The sequence below is a fragment of the Dendrobium catenatum genome, unplaced genomic scaffold (genome assembly GCF_001605985.2).
Source record: "Dendrobium catenatum unplaced genomic scaffold, ASM160598v2 original_scaffold_73082, whole genome shotgun sequence".
Classification (NCBI taxonomy): domain Eukaryota; kingdom Viridiplantae; phylum Streptophyta; class Magnoliopsida; order Asparagales; family Orchidaceae; genus Dendrobium; species Dendrobium catenatum.
In genome coordinates this window covers 268,716-276,731 of record NW_021391528.1, presented here as the reverse complement: position 1 = coordinate 276,731, position 8,016 = coordinate 268,716, and positions in this window count along the sequence as shown.

Sequence of the window (8,016 nt, the reverse complement as noted above, 5' to 3'; positions counted from 1 at the left end):
GTGGACACAAAGGTTGTTATCGATGACGGACGTCGGAAGTACTGTAGTCTAACGACGGAGGTCAGAAAGATCGTTGTCTGGTGATGGAGGTTGGAAGGACCACAATCTGGCGACGGAGGTTAGAAGGACAGTAGTTCGCAGGCGATAGTGCTAAAAAAGAATGTTGTATGGCGACAGAGATTGGAAGAACTGTATTCGGTGGACGACAGTGGTCAGAAAGGTCGTTGTCTGGCATCGAGGGTCGCAAGGACCATAGTTTGGCGACAGAGGTCCGAAGGACCGTAGTCGGCGGGCGATAGTGGTAAGAAAGAATGCTGTCTGGTGATGAATATTGGAAAGGCAATAGTTGGTGGGCGAAAGTGGTCAGAAAAGATTGTTGTCTGACTATAAAGGTTGGAAGAACCTTAGTTGGCGGGCGATAGTGGTCAGAAAGATTGTTGTCTGGCAACATATGTCAGAAGGACCACGGTCTGGTGACTGAGGTCGGAAGGACTGTAATCGACGGGTGACACTGGTTAGAAAGACGGTAGTCTGCAGGCGATGGAGATCGGAAAGATCATACTCGACGGGCAATGGTGGTCAGAAAAATCTATGTCTAGAAACGAAAGTTGGGAAGATCATAGTTTAGCTATTATAGTCTACCGATGGAGGACAAAAGGATCGTAGGCTGGCGACAAAGGTCAGAAGGACCATAATCTGGCGACATTGGTCAGAAAGACGGTTGTCTAGCAACGTAGGTCGAAAAGATCGTAGTTTGTGGGCTACCGTTATCTAGCGATGGAGGTCGGAAAAATCGTAGTCGGGAGGCGATGGTGGTAAGAAGATTCTAGCCTTGCGACAAAGGTCAAAAGGACTGTAGTCGGCTGACGACATCGGTTAAAAAAATCGTAGTTGACGGGCGATGGAGGTCAAAAATATCATAATCAACAAGTGAAAAGTGATCAGAGAGATCGTTGTCTGGCGACGAAGGTTGAAAAGATCTTATTCAGGGGGCGATGGTGGTCAAAAAAATTATTTTCAAGTGATGGATGTTGGAATGACCATAGTCAAACGACGGATGTTAAAAGGATTGAGTTTGGCAACAAAGGTCGGTAGGACCATAGTCTGTCGACAGAGGTTGAAAGGACCGTAGTCAGTGAGCGATAGTGGTCAAAATGATCGTTTTCCGACAACAGATGTTGGAAGGGTCATAGTCGGCGAGCGATAGTGATCAGAAAGATCGTTGTCTTGTGACGAAGGTCAAAGTACCTTATTTAGTGACAAAGGTTGAAAGGGTCGTACTCAGCAGGCAAAAGTGCTCAAAAAGATCATTGTCTGGTGGAAAAGATCGTAGTTAGTGGGTGATAGTGGTCAGAAAGACGGTAATCGGGTGAGTGATGGCTAGTGGTCAGGCAAAGTCCATCGTTAGTTGGTAGTCGGGTGTATGTCCAACAATAATTAGAAGCCAAGTGGAAGTCCAATGTCAGTTGGTAGTCGGATAGAAGTCTGACATTAATCAGTGGCGAGGTAGAAGTCTGACGATGATGGGCGGAAGTCCTACGATTGACGAATTTCTTGCGTTAGTAAGAATTTCGACGAAAGTCGGATGACGAGCTGTGGTCCAGCAGAAGTCAGGTGACAGACGGTGATCCGGTGGAAGTCCGGGCGGTGGTTGAGGAGGAGCTTTATGGCAAGAGAGATCTCATATTCTTTTCCCTCCTCTCCTTCTCCCTTTTCTCCTCCTTGTGTGGTTCGTCTTTCCATGAGGAATGAGGTATCTATTTATAGTTTTCTTAAAGTTGCATGGTCAGTAAATAGGAGAGAGATCAAGGATAAGTTGGAAGTAGTTTGAATGGACGACCGATATTGATCCCCTTGATCATGGATCGTTTACCGAGCATTTGAATTTCTTAATGATATCAAAATTTAGCAATCTTGGACATGTTCGATTTATCTCGTTGAGCCGCTCAATTCGACTGTAAGCATATTTCCTAGCAGCACGCGAGCTCCATCATCGAGATTTGTTGCCCCGAGCTCTGTCGTCGTGTCCATTGTCATCCCGAGCTCTGTCGTCGTGTCCATTGTCATCCCAAGCTCCGTCGTCATCCCAAGATCTGTCGTCGAGCAACACGCGACCTTCGATTCGTCCTCCCGCCCTCCCAAACCGAGATTTCGTTTTCCCGCAAGGTCACCTCTGCGAGCTACTCGACGAACTGACGAGTCAAGCGGAGGTTTGTTTGAGCTCGATAAGCCGTCGAGCTCGAAATCGTGTTCAAACTCGACTCGCGAGCTCGATAAGCTCATCAACTCGTCGAGCCTGTTATCGAGTCGAGTCTGAGCCGGTTCCCGAGTCAGCTTGACTCGGTTACACTCCTAATTAAGTTGAAATAATATTTATCCTACACAGCGTACCAAATAGAATAATCTTTTTTTGTTTTTCTTAAAAAAAAGAATAATCTTTGGTGATCTCCTTTTAATTTGTATAAATGAACATTAGAATTAATAATCTTTGGTGATCTCCTTTTAATTGGTTTTCTGCATAAAAATAACCATTTCCATCGTTTGAGAATAATAGAAACTTTAAACTACTCGAAAGCTAGAGGATTATGTTTTTCTTTTTTTACGGTAATTTATTTGCGTTGTTGATTAACACAAACACATGAATACAATAATTCACTTGCACTCAAATGATAAATGTGTTTATACAACACTTTATATTTCCCAACAGAACCATATGCAAACCTTTTGCCTTCCCTAGCAACCTTCTTTCTTTACTCAGACTGATCAAGAAAACTTAATCGCAAGAAATGAGTTATCTTTAAAATTTTTCTATAATTCATCTTCACTTTGAGCACAAAATCAACTTCTTTAATTTCCAACAACTTGAATTTAATAATCTATCTGATAAAATAAAATTAAAAGTTTACTATGATTACATAACATTCAATAGAATTCATGAGTAAAACCTGGTAGCGATCACCAAGTAACTTATTTGAAAATGAAATTTATCCACCGAGGTTTAGGGCGGTTGGTAGGAGAGCACGATTGGGAACCCCCCAATCCCTGGTTCAAATCCCCTCTACTACGGCCTCCCCTCTTTAGTGGGGCAAATAAGTGTGGGTCCGATACTGGTGGGTGGGCTCACTAGATTTCATAGAGGAATTAGTTACGCCGCCAAGTGCTCCCTTTGGAGTGGCAGCGGGTAGATACCCCGATTCCAAAAAAATAATGAAATTTGTTTAACTACAGTTATTGATCTTTTTAAAGACTTAGGGCTCGTTTGGGAACAGCTTTCTTACCAATTAAGGTTTGCTACCTACGTAACTACATTGTACGTACAGCTGCAACAATTGCCAATGCATCATAACTGATAATAGTGTTGTACAAACTATCAATAACATGTAGCTAGCAAGAAAAGAGTTGAGCGATTAAGAACTACTTAGTAGATAAATTTATCACTATATAGAACTCTACTGGAGCACAAAGTTTGGCTGAAGATGTCATCACAGTTATAGAGCTTTTCTGGTCATGAGTCCTGGAGAGAGCGACGGGGTCGAAGGGTTGCAGATGTCATCACAGTTATAGAGCTTTTGCGGGAATTTTTTTCGCCATTAAATTTTTCTGATGCTCGTTTTATCTGTGAAAACAGTTCCATTGGTAATTTGCTGGAAAACTTTAAAATCCGTCGAAAAATTGCCGGGTAATAGGTGATTTTTCTGTAATGCGGACAGAGATAAGGTCACAGTGTCCGTGGAATGTAGGGTTTTGGTTCAGAAACAGTAGAACGGATGAGCGTCGCCGGTTGAGAGAAGAGTGAGAAAATGGATGGTTTCAGTTCATTTCAACATTTTGTGGACTCTTACGAACAGTTTCAAAGCAGTCACAAAACACTATATAAATTACAACTTCATAAGTGATCAGATCACTACCCCGTTGGAAGTATTGTTGTTTGTCATCGACCTTGCTCTCAAGTCGCAAATGAACAGCAAACATACCTATAGTGGATGATGTTGATGATGATATTTGAGCATTATAAGACGAAAGATAAGGAAAAATTAGGAAGAGACGTAGCAGGTTAAAGTTGATTGGTATTAGACATGCAATAAAAAGACTTATGAGCTATTTGGGAGGAATTTATAAAATTAGTGTAAAGTATTTCAAATGTAAGTGTTTAAAAATATTGATATTTAGTTGGATGAAGAGGAATGATAATTTAAGTAAAATAAGTGTAGTGCAAATAATTGCATGTGTTTTGAAAATATTGATATTTTATAGTGTAAATAATTAAAGTTCATTTTTTATGTAAACTAAACTCGCCCAATTTTGGAATAGAATTGTTTACAACGCAAATAAGCTCGCTTGATCTCTGTCATAACCCGTCGTCCACCCACCGCTGGCCGCCAACACCGCAAGCAGCACCACCATCACCCGTCGGCACCTCTGCCGGGTGCCACCACTGTCACCACTAACTAGCCATCATCTCGCCGCCACCCACGGCTGCCAGCCACCATCAGTACTATCATCTACCACCATTAGCCACCGACCACCATAGCCACCACCCACTACCGGCCGCCACCACCACTAGTCGTCATCATCTTCCATCAGTTTTGAACTTTGCATTAAATTCATTTTACTTCAAAACAAATAAAAAAAACAGTAGCTTGCATTTATTTTTCACTCATTCAAATAACTTTAAAATATTCATTTTATACTGCATTCTTTTGTAGGCCAACCAAACTGCCTCCTTAGTATTTGACAGGCATGAATGAAGAGTAGCGCTATACTGACATTCGACAATACGAAAATTTCAGTAACTGTTGGATTAAAGGAAAAGGAAAGGAAAGAAAAGAAAAGCCTCGTAAAGAATAAGCAGAAAGGATGAGAGTGACAGAGAATAAAAATTACAGAAAAAAAACAACCTCCAATCATCCTATGGAACGTTGACACCAAGGAATAGACATTGACAAGCAATTGTTGAGTGTAGAAAAGAGAGATTATTTTGATGTTTAGTTTAATAAGAGATGAAGACATTTGAAATGATAATATACAAAATTTTATTTAAAGAAACCTAAATAGTACAGAGTAAGATAGCCACTCACTCAGAGCTGCCTCAGCTCCAACGGAAGCTTCTCTCCTGCTTATAAAATAATTAAATTAATAAATGCTATATAATTAAATGTTTCATTTATGATCCTTTGATCAATTTTTTTAATCAAAATAATTCTCAATTTTTTTATTTTATTTAAATTTAATATAATATATTATTTAATTATTTTCCATATACTTCAATCATATTTAAGAAAATCTAACAAATTTTAAATTCATCATAATTAAATTTTGATAAGAACATCCCCACTCAAGATATTTTGTTTAACTTAGAATTAATAAAAATTAATATGCTAACATTAAGAGAGAGAGAGAGAGAGAGAGAGAGAGAGAGTAAAAAGAGAAAAAACTTTATTATCTTAAGATTGCATGGCTACTCATCAAAAATATTGTTTGGCTATGCAAAGATAAATTTTGAAGCAAGGAAAGATTTAGTGTTGGGCAAGATGGGGGCTTCTTCCACAATTTCTCCATAGCATGATTGCACCAAACTTCCTCTCTTGGGCCTACTAATGACCCTCAAGAAAAGTAAGAAACCACTTTATTTTAGGAAGATTTGCAAGAAAAATGAGGGATGAAAAAGAAATATAACTAAAGAAGCAATTCCTTTATTTTTTTAATGGGCATTCTAATTGTAGGCTTCTATCATTAAATTATAAATCACTTAGCCACTTGCAATGTTACTCCACTTCTTATATCACTATACATATTTAAGTGCCAAGTGTGATTGTTAAATGAAAATTATTTGCTCAAGATAATGTATGTAGTTTTATTTATGAATAACACGAGTACATAATCATGTATTTATTATCTACTCAAGTATTTCTTACTATGCAATGAGTAATCATTATTTACTCGTTGTATTCTCAAAAGTCAAAAATATTATTGGAGTACACATCAAACACGACGGCTGTGTGTTAATTATGTTACTCAACATTTAGATTTTGTTTGAGACAGCTTTCTTATTGTTTTATTTTTCAGACCGCAAACATAATTTATGTTTAGCCTCTACTTGTTGTTGATCTCAACTTTGATCTTTTACCTGCGAATATTCATGGCCTTTTTTTCTTGGATAAGCATATGGTTCCTTATGTTTTGGGAGGTTAGTTGTTTTGTCTCTGTTTTTGTTTTTTCTGTGGGTGTCTTTGCTGCTGTTGGTGGTGGTTGTTGTCTCCTCCTTTTGGTGGTTGGTGTTTGTTCCTGGGTCCGTTGGTGGAATTGTTTTATACAGCAGCTATAAAAATAACTTACTTTATACAATAGCTTTATAAAATAGTAAGAAAGTTGTTCCAAACGAAACTTTATTCCCTGCAATATGTTTCCTGCACTCGATAATTTCTCACTTCTAAGAGTCTGAATTATAAAAATCCTTCAACTTTCTTTCCTAAAAATGGAACTAAATGATACTATTTAGCACATTTAAGAGAAAAAAATAAAAAAATCAAATTTCGCATACTTTAAAATGTGTGTGTGTGTGTGTGTGTGTGTGTGTATATATATATATATAGCACTTACAAGTCCTTAAAGGATCAAGAGCTCTCTAAAAATACAACAATAGAAAAAAAAAAAACTAATGAGCCTATGATCCACTAATACAACAAATATAATGATGAAAAGTCAAAAAATACACAAAGAAGCCAAAAGCAATCCAACTTAGGATTAAGACCAGCAAAAAAATGAAACAATCAGAGACTCCCAAAGGAAGAGCAACAATACAGATGAAGAGACAATAAAATCTACATAAATGTCTGAACAAAAGCCCACAGCCTTGTGAAAACCACCACCAACAAGCTCCCTACAAGCAACTAGAAACACAGTAAGCTAGGCAATAGAAGTAGGAAAACAACACCAGGGAAAAAGGTAAGGAATCCACGCCAATAGCCCTCTGACCACAACAAACCAAACCAATCAGAAACAGGCAAAGGAAAGGGCCCAGACAGCCAACTTGAGAAACAACCAGCTGCAACCAACCAAAACCACAACCAATACCCCACCATAATTGGATCACAATTTCAACAATGTACAAAATAATCCATGAATAAGGAGGTACAAAACTTTTATGATTTATATATTACACGCTACACAACAACTAATATGGAATGGGTGCACTATCCAAGCAGAGTTATTTGATGCTCCATATGTCTTTTGGAAGAAGATTCCAAAGGAAGTGTATGACATGTGGTTCAAGGAGTTTCAGGTTAGTAAATTGCAAAATTAATAATATAACATATCTTCGTATTTTATTATGATGAAAAAGAATAATTTTTTTCTAATTTATTGTAAACAATGAGAATTTTATTGGTTTCCTGCAAGCATAGTACTCGAATCAGAATAAATTTTAAAAAATACTGAGCAACTTGCCTGCGAGACATGTTCACTCGCATTAGGAGGACATGCAAGTGACCATTTTGTATTAGAGAGAGTGTATGGGCAGAGCTCAATGGTGCTTGGGACTGCCAAATTTTACAGTGAGGAGGGAGTAGAACAAACACAATCGAGCTTCTGACATCGAGGCTTAAGTAGCTCCCTCCATACTGCAGGCTCAATTCCAGACATTAAGCATAGATGACGATTGATAAAAATTTTAATAAATTTTAATATATATATATATATTAAAATTATATATATTAAATGTTCTCTAAGCTCATCTATTATCTGATTATTCATGTTCGACTGTGTTTTTTGAACATTCTCTAAGTTCACTGTCAAGTTAGCCACATGTTGGCTATATAAACTCTCATGGCTGCTTATGGAGTAGCCAGTAGCTGAAGAGGATTGTCCCTCATATGCATAAGCCATTTATATACTTTAAAATGTGATTATAACTCAAATTTATATTAAAGATAAAATATTTATGATATAAAAGACAAACCTAAAGATAATAAACGTTTAATTTCCTTATTAAATAACAGTTTCTAATATCATTTTCCA